The sequence below is a fragment of the Egretta garzetta genome, unplaced genomic scaffold, assembly GCF_000687185.1.
Source record: "Egretta garzetta isolate BGI_Z169 unplaced genomic scaffold, ASM68718v1 scaffold2, whole genome shotgun sequence".
Taxonomy (NCBI): Eukaryota; Metazoa; Chordata; class Aves; order Pelecaniformes; family Ardeidae; genus Egretta; species Egretta garzetta.
The window spans coordinates 2,895,233-2,912,844 of NW_009258894.1; the positions used below are offsets into that span (position 1 = coordinate 2,895,233).

The window sequence follows — 17,612 nt, forward strand, 5'->3', positions numbered from 1 at the left end:
GCAGGAAACACAGACCACATCAAAATATAGATCATGAAGTGATACAATGCACATCTTTGTTGTTGACATAATTGCTTTTGTAGCGAAAAAGCCTTCATCGTGGCATGGTTAACAGCTGACTATGATGTGTTGATGCGCTTAAAGCTGTTCTGCACTGTGAGGAGCAGAAATGCCATCTTTCTGCCTGGTTAAATGTTAGCAGATTTGATGGCAATGCCATGAAGTGTCATTTCTTCACAATAAAAATAATTTCAAATATTTTAACGCCTTTGCAAGCTGAGGAATAGCAAAAGGGTGTATGGCCTGCTGTGCAGGAAAAGTTTAGATACTCCTTTAAAACATTTCCCAGCCTGACTCTGCCTCTTCAGAGGAGAGTATTTTATAGCTGGGCCCCTCCATACCCCTCTGAGCATCAGCTTTGCCCTGCCTATGCTGATGTTTGTTTGTTCTGCTTGCCACAATAACAAGACACAAAACTGTACAGGTAGAATGAATACAGGACCTCCAAGCCAGTGGTAGTGGGAAACAAAATTACAGAATCATAGAATAGTTTAGGTTGGAACAGACCTTCAAGATCATCAAGTGCAACTGCTAACTTAGCACTGCCAAGTCCACCACTAAACCATGTCCCTAAGCACCACAGCTGCCTGCCTTCAGGGATGGGGACTCTACCACTTCCCAGGGCAGTCTTCCAGAGTACTAGACTGTTCCAATGCTTGACAACCCTTTCAGTGAAGAAATTTTTCCTAATATCTGATCTAAACCTCCCATGGCGCAACCTGAGGCCATTTCCTCCTCCTGTTACTTGGGAGAAGAGACCAACACCCACCTCACTAAAACCTCCTGTCAGGTAGTTGTAGAGAGCAATAAGGTGTCCCCTGAGCCTCCTTTTCTGCAAGCTAAACAACCCCAGTTCCCTCAGCCACTCCTCATAGGACTTGTGCTCTGGATTCCTCACTAGCTTCATTGCTCTTCTTTGGACATGCTCCAGCACCTCAATGTCTTTCTCATAGTGAGGGGCCCAAAACTGATCACACTGTTCAAGATGTGGCTTCACCAGTGCCCAGTATAGGGGGACGATCACTTCTCTACTCCTGCTGGCCACAGTATTCCTGATAGAAGCCAGGATTCTGTTGGCCTTCTTGGCCACCTGGGCACATTGCTGGCTCATATTCAGCTGGCTGTTGACCAACACCCCAGGTCTTCTTTTGCTGGGCAGCTTTCCAGACACTCTTCCCCAAACGTATAGTGTTGCATGGGGTGGTTGTGACAGGTCCTGCACTTGGGTCACTGAACCTTGTTGAACCTCATACAATTGACCTTGGCCCATTGATCCAGCCTGTCCAGATCCCTCTCTGGAACCTTCCTACCCTCAAGCAGATCAACACTCCTGCCCAACTTGATGTTGACTGCAAACTTACTGAGGGTGCACTCGATCTCCTTGTCCCGACTGTTGATAAAGATATTAAACAGAACTGGCCCCAACACTGAGCCCTGGGGAACACTGCCTGTGACTGGCCACCAGCTGGATTTAACTGTGTTCACTGCAACTCTTTGGGCCTGGCCATCCACCTGGTTTTTTACTCAGCGAAGAGTACACCTGTCTAAGCCATGAGCAGCCAGTTTCTCCAGGAGAGTGCTGTGGGAAATGGTGTCAAAGGCTTTACTAAGCTTCAACTTAATTTTTTGTATACCAGTTTTCATTTATCTCTGTAGATGGCTTTGAAATGCTTAAAATGTGAGGGAGAAAAAGCAGTAGACTATACAAAATGGGGGGGGGGGAAATGATTTGCATAATAAACAAGGGGTGTTCAAGAGAAGAGTCACTCACTTTATTATCAAGATCCCCAATTACTTTTCTAGTAGAAAATTCTGAAAAATGAAAACATATTGGTGTTTGAAAGTCTTTGCAGAGGTGGGCAGTGTATTTACCCGTGGATTTTCAGCAATGCTGAATTTTCTGTTGCTCTGTACTAGAGTTTTTGATCATTAATTATTTTAAAGAGATTTATTGAATAAGATGCTTTAGAAAATAATGTTATTTGTGGCTAAGCACATTAAGGATCATAGAATCATAGAATGTTTTGGGTTGGAAGGGACCCCTAGAGGTCATCTAGTCCAATCCCCCTAAAGATGTTGTCTTATGTATTCTGATAAAAGCACTGCTATTTATAGCAACTTAATTTATGTGGCAATTTACCATTCACCTGTTTTTAACATCTGGTAATATTTCCATATTTTCATTCTGTAGGCCTTCCTGCTTAGTTTGTGACACTACAGTACTACAAAATGTGATGGTTGCCTAAAACAGCAACCCTGAAAGGTAGGCAGAGCTTCTGCTGGCAGTTCTAAATGCGAGCAAGTCTTACAAATTATTTTAATAAGACATTCGTATGAGTTTTCAGCTTGCTGCCTACCTTGCAGAATGGAACTAGAGGCTACTAATGTTAATGGCATCTAGTGTTAATGGCCTTCTTTTCTGTTTTCGAAGCCGAGTTTTAACATTAAAACCACAGTAAGTAGAAGTTTAAAAAATGAAACAGAAGCCTCTTTATAATATCACAGAATAATTTAGGTTGGAAGGGGACCTGTGAAGGTCATCTAGGCCAGTCCCCTGCACAAATCAAGTCTAATAAGATCAGCTTGTTCAGGGAGACTTCTAGAGTCTTGAACACCACCAAAGATGGAGAGTCCACAACCTTGCTTGAAAACCTTTTCCAGTATTTGACCTAAACAATTTTTTATATCTACCTACCTACCTACATATATATATATGGATATATAAAAGCATAATATTTTTATATACTTACATATATTAAACATACATAAATATGCAATTTATGTATATAATTGATATGTATGTATATAATATACAGAAAAAAATAGCATACAAAGGTTTTTCTTTGGAGAAGTTAGTATTTTGTGGAAAAAGGATTTATTTATAAATGTGAAGTTTAATCACTATTTTAGTATTTCTGCAGTCAACAGTACCAAAAAAAATTTTTTTCTTCAATGTCGATAAGTATTTTCACTTGATGAATGAGAGGAGAATGAGTAATTCGCAAAAAATTCAGCACAATTAATTCACAATATCTGTTATGATTTCTTAATATACTGCTGTAGATACACATAAGTCAATAGTCGAATTCAGGAAATCCGCATAGCAAGCATGCATACTTATAAATTTTTGAGACTTTTTTTTTTTTTAGTGAGTACTCCCTTCAAGGAGTAGAATTCCAGAGTGAACTAGTAAATTGTGTGATGCATTCAGTTTCCCATCCACTCAAGAACCCATTTAAAAGGGAATTTATTAATCTTGCAGATCTCACAATACACTGTAAAAAAAGAAAAGAAAAAAGTTTGGCAGAGATGTGTTTCCTCCTTTCCTGATTAAAATAACATTGATATCCATTCCCATTTTTATAATCTTCAAATGGCTGGTTTAAAACGCCACAGCTCAAAGGCTTCAGTAAGAACAAATGTCATTCTGTAATGTCAGAAGACACACCAAACTTTCCAATGGCTTTTACCATTTGCATCTGGTTTTGTTGGCAAGTTGTGAACCACTGCAGTAAATAATGATGATAATCTTACCATTCTCATCCTCCTCCTCATTGTTGATAAAGCAGGGAGGACTCAGAGCAAATAAGGAAAACCAGTATATCTATATGACTTGGAGTTTTAGGAGGGCCACAAGAACGTGTTATTCTGGATAGGTCTATAAGAGTGGCAAGAAATGAGCCCAGACTATGGATCATAACTTATTTGGCCTTCCTAACTGAGACAGTCACACACATACACAGCCTGAGAATCTATGTCAGGGCCTGTAATGCCAAGTGCCGTAGCATGCCAGCAGGCAGAGACACCAAACCCGGTGAGTCAGCCAGGACGTCTCTGCAATTGCCAGGGAATGCTGTCTCTGTGGGCTGTGTCAATGGGAACCTCTCAGTATTCTTCTGCTCTGTTTGTCTCATTTCCAGGACCGTTGCCTTGGCTGGGTGTGTAGGGCAGAAGGTAGCGAGGGGGAACCCTTGGCAGGATGCTCCACATTGCCATGTTACAAATGTGGGGACTGCTGGGTTTCTTCTGAGCTGCAAGAAATTTAAATGGAGAGGAGCGAGTGTTCGTATGGGCTGTCATTCTCCTGCAGATGCTAGAATGTCTTGGTATGGTCCTGACAGCTGATTGATTGATTTGATTCATTGCCTGTATAAGCAAACATATGAGAGATGACAGGGTGTATAGTTTTGAAAGACTTCCCCCATTTTGTTGCTTGCTGTAGGCTTAGAGTTAAATATTGTTAAAGATTTGGAATTGGCCAAGAGAGGGAACTAATGGTTAAGAGTAAGCAGTCTCATATCAGTGTGACAAGATTATCTCTAGAGGATATTATCTTTTCTGTTTAAGGGAAAAAAAAATGTTACATTTATTCATGTTATAAAAACAGGGACAGCAGTAAGATGACAACATTTGTATGTTGCAAAGGAATAGAAATGACTGAGTCCCTGGAAGGGAGGCAAAGTAAGTTAGGTAAATGAGCAACAAAAATCATGTTTAGGTAGCTAAAACAAACAGGAGAAGTAATCTAGGCTACTTACCACATCAGTAATTCTAATTTCATTGTAACTAATAAGGAATGTGATTTTGAGCATGGCTGAAGTACAGTAGCTCCAAAAGCATACAGTACAAATAGAAAGTTAGGAGTGAACATGCTTAAACACATGGAGGAACATTCATAGGAGGAAACACTGGACTAGAGCTCTCTGGGCTGTTGTCAGATGGTGGTTGTACAGGGCTAGAAAGCATTCATATTCACAATCTCCCACACTGGGCTAAGACCTACAATTAAAATAAGCAAATTTTAAACTAATATTTTTTTTATGCAATTCATGATTTGTCAGTTAAAAGTGTTGTTTGAAAATATCTGACTGTAAGAGCATAGGAAGCTTCCAGAAAAGGAAAGGGCATTAAGCTGAAAAAACCCTTGTATTTTCACCCTGTAATCAGGACCTGAAATCAAGGACTGGCAATCAAGACTCCATAAAGAGTCTTGAATGTTGCAACTCAGTAAGTAGATGTAACCAAAGATCCACAATCATAAAGCTTACTCCTGTTATAATTTCTTTGCGTGTCTTTAGTGTCCATGTTTGTTTTTTTTTTTACTGTATGTCAGGTTTGGTGGAGCGTATGTTTCAAATGGTATCTGAAGCATGACTTCGAGTACTCTGGAGTCATTTGAGATGATAATTTTAATAATTAGTTGAATGAGTGAGTAATGGGAGGTAAAACTATATACACTTAGCTTTTTAACTGATTTTCAAGTTTCTCACAGCTCACTGACATAAATGGCCCAGTTCCAATTATTTAAAGCTTTTCAGGAACCTCCCAGCTGCGAGAAATGACAAGAGACACTGGTTCATGTTGTAGTGAGTTGACCATGGCTGGATGCCAGGTGCCCACCAAGCTGCTCTATCACTCCCCTCCTTAGCAGGATGGAGGGGAGAAAACAAGATTGAAAAAACTTGTGGGTCAAGACAAAGGCAATTTAATAAAGCAAAAGCCACGTGTGGAAGCAAAGGAAAACAAAAGATTTATTCTCTACTTCCCATCAACAGGCAATGTCCAGTCACTTCCTAGGAAGAAGGGCTTCAGTGTGCATAGTGGTTCCTCAGGAAGACAAATGTCTTAATAATGAATGCCCCCCCCTCCCTGCTTTGCTTTTATTGCTGAGCTGATGCCATATGCCTTTGGTCAGTTTGGGCCAGCTGTCCTGGCTATGTCCCCTCCCAAGATCTTGCCCCCCACCCCACCCCACCCTACTGCTGAGGAGGAATGTTGGAGAGACAGCCTTGATGCTGTGCCAACGCTGCTCAGCAGTAGCCAAAACACTACTGTGTTATCAACACCTTTCCAGCTACCAATACAAAGCACAGCACTATGAGAGCTGCTGTGGAGAAAATTAACTCCATCTCATCCAGATCCAGTAAACACATTTTCAAAGTTTATTCATAACTGTTAGGAACAGACACCTGGAAACAAATGAAAAATGGGACCTAGAAGTCAATGGCAGTTCTAGGAACCAGTGCACTGAAAAATGGTCAGCTCCAGAGCAGCATAGAATAGGTACAACTTGTACATGTAATGTTAGAATAAACAAAACATTGGGGAAAAAGTTAAAAATCTTTCATTTTCTTTGAGTTAGAGACTGGGGGTAAGGAATAAATCTTTGTTTCTTTCAGAGTTCTTTGTTTCATAAAATGAAAGATGAATGAAAATGAATTCCTCCTGTGGCCCCTGAGTGGAACTTGCCTCACTGAGGTCTTCACCCCTGCCACCAGTAGAGACAAAAGTGAACTGACTATAAACGATATTGAAAGTCCTGGTTTTTAGAACCTGCACTTTCCTTTGTAGAATTTGGTATCAGCAGTTGTTCAGGGATGGATGTAGCTGGATCTCTTACCTGTTCCAGAATGGCAGATCAGTGTTCTGGACAGACCTGTGGTACATTTCCAGATCATCATGAAGAAACACACCTTCCCACTGCTTGTGATAATTGCAGAGACCTGGGAAGCCAGCAAAAATGTGAAATGGCATGACCAGATCAGCTTTGTGTGAATGTGACTATATTTCTTCCAAGAGCTTGAGGGTACTTGAGATGCCTTTACACCACTGCGAATCTGAGCTAATAAACCCTGCCATGGCTGAGTTGGCTCCGGGTAAAGTTAGCTTAGGTGTATCTATGATGGTGTTTCCTGACCTAAGCTTGTATAGTGGCATTAGGATGTGTAAAGTCAGTGAAGATTCATCAGGGTTTAATACATGTGCCTCAGTGCTAGTCCTGCTGTGTCCAAGCTGGCACTGGTGGTGCTAATGTGGTGTCTCTGCCTTATGATATGGATTTAGCAGGGCTCATCAGTTCCAACTGAGCTCTTACCAAATACATTGAAGTCCAAGTGCAGTGCTGCATCTGGGCAAGTAAGAGCTACCAGAAACAGCATGTGATAGCCTGGCTTGAACCAGTGAACCTAAATGGGCTGTGTCATTTGGTGGGTTACACTGCATGCTCAGTCGTAACTCTCTGCGGAGGTTTTTTCCTTCATTATCTGAGGTATTCTTTTACTTTTGGTGATGGAAAGTTGGCTGTAAACAGAAAACTATATGGTCATAGTTGCTTTTTAAACAAGCTGTAGGATTTATCTTAATGGACTTTGGTTTTTTTGACTAGTTCTGCTATTGTTTTTATTTGTTGGTTTGGTTTTTTTTCTAGTTAGCACTGAAAATTCCTCCTTAAAGTGTTTCTATTTTAAAACAGTATATTTTATACTCTCCTGGTTTTAAGGAGACTTAAGAGAACTAGTACGAAGGAGATATCTAAAGAAAATACTTACATTTTGGACAAAGAGGAATTGTCCTATTTTTTAAGATTCAGTGCAGACACTTTTGCTTTTCCCACTTCCATAAAGAGTTTTGCTATAAACTATCAAGGATTCATATTCAGCAAATTGAAATTTGTAAACATACAGATATGATTTACTTAAAAACTAGATTTAGCAAAAAGTAGTTAATGTAAAATAGTTAAATACTGTTTAGGTGGTAACATATTTATACTAAATATATGAGTATTTTTATTACATTTTATTTTTAACTCATATCCTCCTTTTATATTATTAAATTATACTGATTTGTTTAAAGATTTAATCTTCTAATGATTAAAGAGAATAGTTTAAGGATGGACATCCCTATACCCAATGCAGTAGATAGCTACAACTGAATTTTAATCTCAACATTTTTTCATCATCTCTGCTACCAGAAGAAAATAATGCCTTTTATAGCTCAGTATGGTGCTTGCAGGGCCTCCATTCAGAGCTTTGCATATAGAGCTGTCCTAAATAAGTTGTTATTGTATAATTGCTTACAGGAGACTCTTCTGTCCCAGGCCATTCATTAGGCACCCACCTAAAGGGGCAGGTACACCAGACTGAGTCCATGTGTTAATTTTGCCTAGAAAATAAAGGAGGGAATGTCTCTTTCTTCCAGTTCTTGCCTACAGTGGAGTTGTTTGTCCACAGTATGTATTTATGTCCTTGCTTATGTGCTGACTGGCATTATTGTGCTGTGATTACACCTTTAGGCTTTGAAATCTCACAGCTGCATATGATTTAAATGCTCTTCATTCAGGCTGCAGTTGCACTCGGTCGTCATTGGGATTTCTGCTGTGTTATTAGCTCACTAACACATTTAGTATCATCAGCTCTGCTTCCTCCTCATTTCTCTTAACCTCAGCTTGTGTCACTCCCCCGGTCCGGTGTTGTGGATAAGCTTTATTTGCTTTCACTTGAACTCAGAAGATGAACCCAAAATACTCGGGAAGACATCTGACTTTGTGGTCTTATCCTGGATTTTCCCAGCTCCGTGCCTTGCCTTTGTGTTTCCCTTGCCCCTTCCTGTAATCTAAAATTCATACTGTCCTTCCATGGAAGTCCTGTAGTGTGTGGTTGTAGGTCTGGATTCAAGGAAAGCATATTCTCAGACCATAGATACGACAGCTAGGGGAGTCCTCAAGTTTGGAGTTGTCAACTTCTATGGCAGAGTTTTAGGTACTTTGGGTGCCGGACAATGACCTGAATAACACCCAACAAAGTAGGGTTTTTTCCCTGTACTTTTTTACTATGTGTTTTTGGGATGGTTTCTTTTAACAGAGTTTGGCAGACTATATTGAACTATGCAGAAAATGCCTCAAGTTCCTTGAGGATGACAGGTTATCTGATTTCTGGTGTCTGGGGCTGTACGAGACATGAGCAGAGGAAAGATGGGCCACTGAGGCCCTGGGGCCTGTGGGTTGGTCCTGGAGGATTATCTAGGTAGCGGGTCTGTGTGCATTTGGCTGTGCAGCAATGCAAAGAGGGGTGGTACTGCATGGCACAAGGTGAAGTGCGGTGTCTTAAATCCTGTCATTAATTGATGGTACAAACCTGAGCTCACAGGTCCGTAATAAGATGTTTGTGTTTTGGGGATGGAGGAAATGGAGAGGTCACTGGAGGGGTTTACATAAGAAATGCAGTGTTTATAGATAGAATGTGTATAGATAGGAAAGTGGAGTATAGTTTTTTTCTTGTGATGCTTGTATTTCTTGATCAAGCTGGCAGATAAGATGCTCAAGGTGTTAGCATCTAGCATAGGCATAATTTGTCATATTTAAAAGTGTATCTAGCTGAGATCAATTGTAGACTTGATTAGCATACATTGCAACCAAGAATCCATGTAAGCTGTGAAACTGGGCCTGTATAAGATGCTGTGAATTGTTTCAGATGATGTTAGCTAAGAAACTAAACATGTTCTTTCCCTGAACTAAATAAAATACAAGAATACTAAGATTAGGAATAAGAATATTATTTTTTTAGAGTAATGGAAAAAACTCTTAGACATCCCCTAAAGAAATAAGCAAAGCAAAAAATGAAGACCTCCTTGTAAAGACTGCCCTTTAACAGAATGGTTCTCACCATCTGCTGTAAGTACAGCTGTTCTAACCTGTGATAGAACTAATAATTTCAGAGAAGTCTAAAAGGAGGTATTACTCTTCAAAAGTAGTTAGGGTTTTTTTTTGTGGTGTTTTAACTTCTCTTCCCCTCTCTTAGATGTGCTTTACCTTCTATCATTTTCCTTCCCATCCTAGAATTTTTTACGGTTTTACAGTTAAAGAAGTGCAACAAAAGCTTCTTATTGGAAATACTATTTGGGAAAAAAACCACAAAAGACAAACGTGTTTATTTCCAGTGAAAAGTAACAAGAGTCCAAAGGGAACATTCCATCAAGCATTTAGTATTGGTACCTTCAAGCAATTTATTTTTTTTTATCTGTTACAAACCATTAGAAGTATTGGTAATGCTACATCTCCAAAGATTCAAATGTCTTTAATGGCTTGATGCTTTTCTTCTGACATTCACCTGATCACTGCAGTGATCACACTGGTAGTGTGATTGAGTTGAAACTCAAGCTTGTTAGAATATTAGATTAAAACCCAGTACAGAATTTGTAGCCCAAGGTCACACAAATATTGTAAAATTTAAATGATAAATCATTGGAGAGAGGAATAACCCACAGACTAATGGATACACAGTAAAAATGTCTCTAAAATATCTTACTTTTCTTTATCATTACAATAGCCCTCCTTTGCATCTGGCTTACAGGTGGCACGACAGCTTCCCTGTGTTTTCTGTAAGAAATCGTAAGTTCACATGTCTAAATTGTATATCTGGTTTATGATCACCGCATTTTTCACTAGGTCACCTGAAGCTTTCTATTCTGTTTTTTTTCAGTAGATTAGCTCCTTTTTTATAGTAGTACTTCTTTGTCAGTCTTTGAGGATACTGTTCTGGCACCTCATAGGATTTCATCTGAAGGGAAAGACTTGCGGTGCTCTGAGATCCAGTAAAGCACACTTTGAAGAGATTGCTGTGGGACCTTCTTAAAGGTGGATGTCACATTTTTTTGTCTTGAAAAAATACAGTTAGAATTCCCCTGTATTTTAGTATATGACAAAAACTGTGTGAAAAACAAAGCAAATGACAGAAACATTCATCAAGTGTGAGGGGGGCAGATGTATACAGGGGGTCAAATTAATCACTGCAGTCCTGTCTTTAAAATCTATGAAGTTGTGGTTGATAGGTTGTCTGCTGTGTCAAGCTTTGCCTGGTCAGAGAAAATAGGAACAAATATGTTGTACTGATGGTTGCCTGTGTGGCAGAGAAAGCACAAGAACGCTCTTGCTGGGTGGGTGGAAAGAGGCTACTTATGGGATTTTGGTGAATTGAAATAACTGGAACAATGTAAGTGTGTTCTTGCTCTTGTCTGCTGAGAATTTATATTTGGGTGTGAATTATAATACATTAATTGGAGCTACAGCTAGTCTTGATACTATGACTAGTTCTGAATGCCCAGTGAAAATATATTTCATTAAGTAAGGTGAAGCTTCTGGTTTGCTCCTTTACTTCAAACAGGTTAATCTCAACAGTGTGCTTTCTTTGATCTGCAGGCTTCGTCAGATTGCTTGCAGAAGCAGCCTTTGTCTTCCTTTGTTTTCCTATCATCAGGTTTTCACAGTACTTCTTACCATAAAAATTCCCACCAGTGGATATGTTCTGTAACTTGTTCCAAACTGTTGCATCTCAGCCTCTGTATTTCTGATAGCAAGCTTTTCAAAGGTAAAAGGAAAAATGAGCTCAAACACTGACGTGATCAGGACCTTCTCAGCTACTTTCACTTTTCTGAAACTGTCGCTGTTCATGGTACGTTCTGTGGCAGTAGAAATTAAGTGGTTATGTAAATGGAAAGGATACAACACTGACGTAAAAAGGCCCTGCTTATTTTCGGAATGCAGTTCTCTGTTCTCAGGGGGTAAAAAAATCATTTGCATCTGGACTTACGTGAAAAATATTAACTGTCTCTGATACTGCATATCCTGTACATCTTAATTTCACCAGCACAGTGTTCTGAACCTGTTAGTCTTATTTTTCACTAGTTTAAAGAGTTTTATACCTAAAAAAACAAAAAGCACAATCCAGATGAGAGAGACTCCTTTCTTCATGTGGCTGTTTTAGCTCTTTTGATGCTGCATTTAAATAAAATGCTTTGTTACCTTTTTTTGCATAGCTCTCAGGTCAGAATATGTGGACCCGTGGAGGGGGTGGTATGTTTTCTGTTGCCTGACCCTGCTCACATCGAAGCAAATCTTTGAGTGCTGTTTGTGTGCTCTAAATATCACCATGCTTTAACTCAATATTTAAAATTGTTTCCACTGACTTGTTTGCCCAGATACTGCACAACCTACCTATTAGTAACTATGTTAAGGTGCTGCAACTACTTTTGTTGTTCAATAGTTGTGGGTTAAAAGTGAAAGTGTTGCTGTTTTATGATTTAATTCTCTTATGTCCATTTTTAGCAGAATGAAGTTTAAAATAGAAATGAAAGGGAAAGGAAACTTGAAAATCTGTGTGCATCAATGCCTTAAAATTTTGAAAATGGTTTTTAGATTATTTGCCTAGGGAAAACAAGGTTTACGTGATCAAAAGATAGACAGTGTCATCCTTCAGTATTTCCATTGGTCTTTCAGGTTCCCCCCTTTTAAACCTGTTTAACCTACATAAGAAAAAGTAGTGATAATAGGATAATAGAAAAGTAAAGATTTTTTAAGGATACTGTTATCTATAAATTAAGTGAAAATAAGCAACCAGGCAAAGAGGACACTAGGATTATTACCCCCACTGAGGAGAAGGCAGGTTTGTATCAACTGGTGCTTTTGCTTGCACGGCTTTAGCTCTCTTCCTTGTGTGGGTATCAAAGGGATTCTGGATTTGTTATGGTGATAGTGAGTGGCATTTAGGGAACAAAAGATCACAAGTTCTTAGGAAACCAGCCTGCATTATTTTTGCTAGTCACAGACAACATATTTTCTTAGCAGTTATAAAGATTTGCAATTTGCATGCATACTAGTAGTTCTTTTTATTTGCTAAATAAACCAGAGAAATTTGTGTGCAAATATGCAAATAGTGTAAGTGTTGTTCTTACAATTAATTTGCTGTCTTCTGTACTAGATCTGGTGAAGGTCCTACAAGATTTCTGCAATATTCCATCTGTTTTATGTATGTTTTCTGGTTGACATGCAGTCAATTGAAAAATATGGCAATAGCAGAGAAAAGAGGCAGGATATTCATCTCTGATGTTACCATTCATGGGACAGGCAGAATACCTTAAAACCATTTTAGTAGTAAGAGAATCAGTCTTTACATTCCAGTACTATCCCATTCCTTTGCCTTCTTCAAAGTATGCCTATAGGGCAGGAATTCTGTGTCTGCAGGAGAATAGGCTTTTGAAAAGAGAAGTTTTGAGGTCTGAGAAAAAATTCTGTTACCTTTTTATATCCTGAAACATAAGCTTCCTTTGTAGTGTTTGTTATGTCTTGAAGTCAACTATATATACAATTACAATAGGTAAAAGTGGGTGCTTGCAGCCATGTGTGTAAGGTTGGGCCTATAAAAGCAAAATACTTGAATCCTGCTACATTTGCATGCAGTGTGTGGAACAGAACCACCTGAATCTGAAATGAGTCTTCTGAATAATGCTTTACTGCAAGCAAAACCAGACTAGAATATGATACTGTGCCAAACCAGTACTTTCCAGAACATCCCAAGTGTATTAAATATTTTTTGTATTTATCAGCTGCTGAATGAATCTGGTATAAAAACCTAAACATACAAATGATCCTATAAAGAGAGGTAAGGGAGGGAGATCTGCTATGGGAAGTATGCCAAAAATACTACGGATAGATGAAGAATTCCTGAGAAAAAGAAATGAACTTGAGAGAAGTTATCACTAAAAGACAAAAATGTAGGAAATTGATACCTTATACTTCAGTGCATACTGCAATGTTGTAGTAGTCCGTGTATTTTCAAAGTAATAGCGCATCACCATTATCAATGACTGTCTTTCTGAGCATAGCATTTTTGTTATCAGGATGGTTTTTATCAACAGGTAACCACAACTAGTCTAAAACCAGTTCTGAATTCTGAGAACCAAGAGGGAAATCTGGCAGGTAATAGTAGTTTCCAGTTTTCTGGAATTGTGTATTTTGATATTGGGGAGGTAAACATTATTATTAATTTTCTTTATGAAACTATAGATAGCCCTTCAATTTTTGAGGGTAATGATTGCATTTTTCCTAAAGCATATGATATGAAAATGACCATTAACAGCTGTAGAATTGGAAGTGGTTTGATCTAAAGCAGCTTTTGTTTACTGGGAATACATTGCGTGGGATAAGAGATTAAGTGACAGTTTTAAAATGCTATATTGTTTTCAGGTTGTAGGGCATTAAAAAAAAAAAAGGATTTAGTTCATAACAGACTATATTCTGCCTTCACTTGAAGAAAATACTAGTTTACCTTCAGAGTTGAACATCTCTTCTACTTCTTATTTTGGAAATCAACAGGCTAATACTCCATTTTCTGTCAGTATGGTCTCATTTAAAACTGTTAAAGAAAGCAAAGAAAAAAAAATCATATGGACAGATTTAGAAGTTCACAAATGGCAAGTGGGAAGGCTTCACAAATGTTGTAAACTGGATGTTTGCACATTAGAGTGTGAATGCTGATTTTAACCTTTTCATAGGGAATTTTGTATGCTGTGTAATTGGCAGGTGAGAACTATATTCCCTTATTGGCTTCCCATCCCTGGTGCTTCCTAAGCATAAGACTAGGTGGGGGTCAGAAACAGAACATCAGTAGTAGAAACCAGGAGCTGGAAGTAGGACAAATGTTGGGAGAATTGGAGCTATTCCTAAAACCTCTTCACTTTTGAAACATGTAACAGTAGGGGTGGTTCAGTCAATGCCCATGATAGTTGTGCTAATATTTAATTTCTTAAAAAATGTTTCTAGTACCTTATAGACTGTCATTGTATGTGCAGTACTCCCTGGAGCAGATGTTTTTTAGGGAGATTTTTTTGTTGTGATTCTCCTTTTCTATAAGGAGAATGTGAGGGGTGTAATACAGATCAGAAGCTCAGCCACTTGGTCTATACACAGAGGGAAGCTGCTAACAATTCTGCATCTCTCCATAAACCATGCACTCAACACTGCTTAAAATACCAGCTTTTATAAACTTGGGGGGGTGTTAAAAAATAAAAACTATATTTTGAAACCAGACAATAAAATCCTGCTCTGAGAGTGTGTTCATATAGATGTCCTATGCAAAAGTCTCCCTTGGTTGGGCTTTAAAGACAAGAAGTTAGGCATGGCCTTTGTGTATGTAGTAGAATTTGTGGCTGTGATGCAAAGTTTTCTTCTGCCTTTTCTTCCCGCAAACCTTAAAGCGCCATTGATCATCCTGGTCTTTCTGCCATACCATCAAACATAGTTTCACCCTATGTCCTGTTTAAAATAAATAGCTTGTATTTCAATCAGAGTATACCATTTTTTAAAATACATGCAGTGTTGATTTATGGTTTTCTAAGCTGTGAGAAATATAGTACCTACTCTGCTTGATTGCGTCTACCCCATGTTTACTGCTGAACATTTCTTTTCTTTCCTGGGCTGGAATTTGCAAGGATGGGAGGGAGCGTGGCTGTGCTTTTATGCAGGTCAGCAAAGTGCACTAAAGTCTTCCTGTAAGAGGTCTTATTCCAGCCCATTCCACTGAATTATTTCCTCTCACTGGAAGCTCTCCTATTGCTACCAGTGCTAGTAATTTAATTGACAACTATAGTCAAATGTTAGTCTTCAGAAATTTTATTTTGGTGAATATTAATTAAACTGTTGGAATTCTTGGTTGTTAAAACTGTGTTTGAAATTTTTCACATTTATCTGAGGCATCTATGTTTTCTGATTCAGGCTAGGACAGTAACCTAAGATTAGGCTTGCTTGCAAATTTGCAGCTTCCCCAAGTTCTGACTCTCCTACAATCAAGGGGGAGAGGGGGAAGATGAGGTTGATACCTTTTCCAAAGTTTGTAGATATTTGACTGCTGTTTAGTTAGTCTTTTTAGGAAAACCTTGTATTGCCCAGCTCTGCTAACTAGGGGGAAGGTTTGCAATCTTCAGCTTCATTCATAAAAAGGTATTGCAATATTGGAGTTATGCTGAGACATATAAGACAAAGAGAGTCTCTGGCAAATACAGGCTTTCATTTTAAACATTTATTTCAAACACTTTGTTTAATAAAGTTAATGAGTTATATAGACAAATAATGGCCAGTTTTACTGATAAAATAATTCTATGTTGTTTTTAATTTTTCCCTGTTAAAAAGTTCGCAGTAGTTTCTTCAATTACAATTGTGATTACTTTCAATGAGAAGATTGGCAAAAACAGTAGAAAAAATACAGCATGTTTAGATTAAATATTTAATACTTAATAAATGTTTGATTTGTCAGTAGTGAAAAAACATTATCGACCATCATTTTTATTTATGATGTATAGTGTTGGCGTAGGAAATACATGACTAGTCTAGGATTTACGACAAGACAGTAGGTAAAATGCTCTGTTTACTGTTTTGTTGCCAAACTTGACAAGAGTAAATATAAACTATCAAATACCAAGTTAGCTGGGATTTTTTTTCTCCCATAAAATCTAGAGTGTAGGTTGTTTTGGGAGTCTGCTGATCTTGGAACTGCTCCTTTAGCTCAGGAGTTAGAGACTTTGTAAATTCAGGGCTCTTGGGTTCAGTGCAATAGACGTGCATGGAAATGAAAAATTTCTGAAGGCCGGGGATGTTCAAGGTGAGCTAGGGAGCTCTTGTGAACTCAGTACAGTTAAATTTCAGTTTAGTATTGAGATGATGATTAAATTGTCTTGGGAGGAACAAGCCGGGGGTTCTGGACTTTGTTAGCACAAGTTGCTGCTGTTTAAACTGAAGATCCGTGGCAATTACCTCAAAGAGAAGAGGCTCCTTGTGATAATACAGCCCGGCTTTCAGGGATGGCGTGTGGCAAGCAACTGTTAGGTAGCATTTGCAGAGATGGCAGATAAGAGAGGTTTAGGATATCAACTGGTTATTATGGTATTGAGGGGAAAAGTGGGTAAACATAATGTTATCAACACTTTAAAATACTGCTGTTACTGTCATACCCTGCTGTCAGGCTTTGCGTGAGAGCTGGGGCCAGTACCTGTTCTGTCAGCTACCCCAGCCCCTTCTTCTCAGACCTCTTCTTCCAGTACTTGTCTTTCCCAGCAGGCTAACAGGCTTCATGCTCGTGAGATTCATTGGCAACAAGGGGTACTGATAGAAACATTTTGCAGTTTTGTAGTGTGTTAGGTAGGTCTGTCACAGTATGTATCGTAATCTGTGAAAATAACATATTTTGGGAATGATTTGCATTCTTTCAATGCTGGTGATGTACATGAATACTTACAGATGCAAATTAAAAAGAGTATCTTGCATTTAGAGAGAACGTAGTAGGAACACTTGCTTTTGCAGATAATTTTAAACACATCCCCTTTCACCAAATGCGAGGCCGTGTTCTGTGTTGGAAGATGAGCAGTAAGGCGTTTCTTCATAAGCTCTCTTCTCTCTGGCAGATTACCTTGCCAGTTATTGCAAATTGATCCTTACACTGATTTTGCCATAGTGCAACCTCTGTGTCCTTCAGAAAGTTTGCTGTAGTCAGAAACAACTGTAATTCCTTTGAACCGATGCTGTTTTTTGAAAAGCATTTGTGCCACTGCTTTTTTCCCACCTCTCAAATTGACTGTGGCGTTGTTTAAGAGAAGTGAGCCCACTTGGGGGAATGGGGTACATGTGCTGAGACAATTAGCCAAGAGTACGGATTTGGAGCTTCAGGTTTAAATTGCCTTTTTTTTTTCTTTAATTTAGTGAAGAAAAGGAAAGCACACTAATACTCTTTTAAACATCTGTGAAATTTACTGTGTTGTAATTTCAATTATTACAGAAACTAGCTGACTTACATGTGCTTCATAGGTTAATAATAAGCTGTTTGAATAAATTTTTGCTCTTAATTGTTTGTTATGGCCCTTGCTCATATTAAACACCTCTGCTAACGCATGACTAACTCTGAACTGAAATACATAGCAACTCTCACTGTTTCTGATCAGGTAGAGAATACTGA

At 38.6% G+C, this 17,612-nt stretch overlaps 1 protein-coding gene across 4 annotated transcripts in view; it reads left to right on the forward strand.

Annotated features, from left to right (window-relative positions):
* The window catches only part of GPHN (gephyrin), a 267,856-nt gene that overhangs the window by 32,766 nt on the left and 217,478 nt on the right, over positions 1 to 17,612 (forward strand). The window lies entirely within an intron of this gene.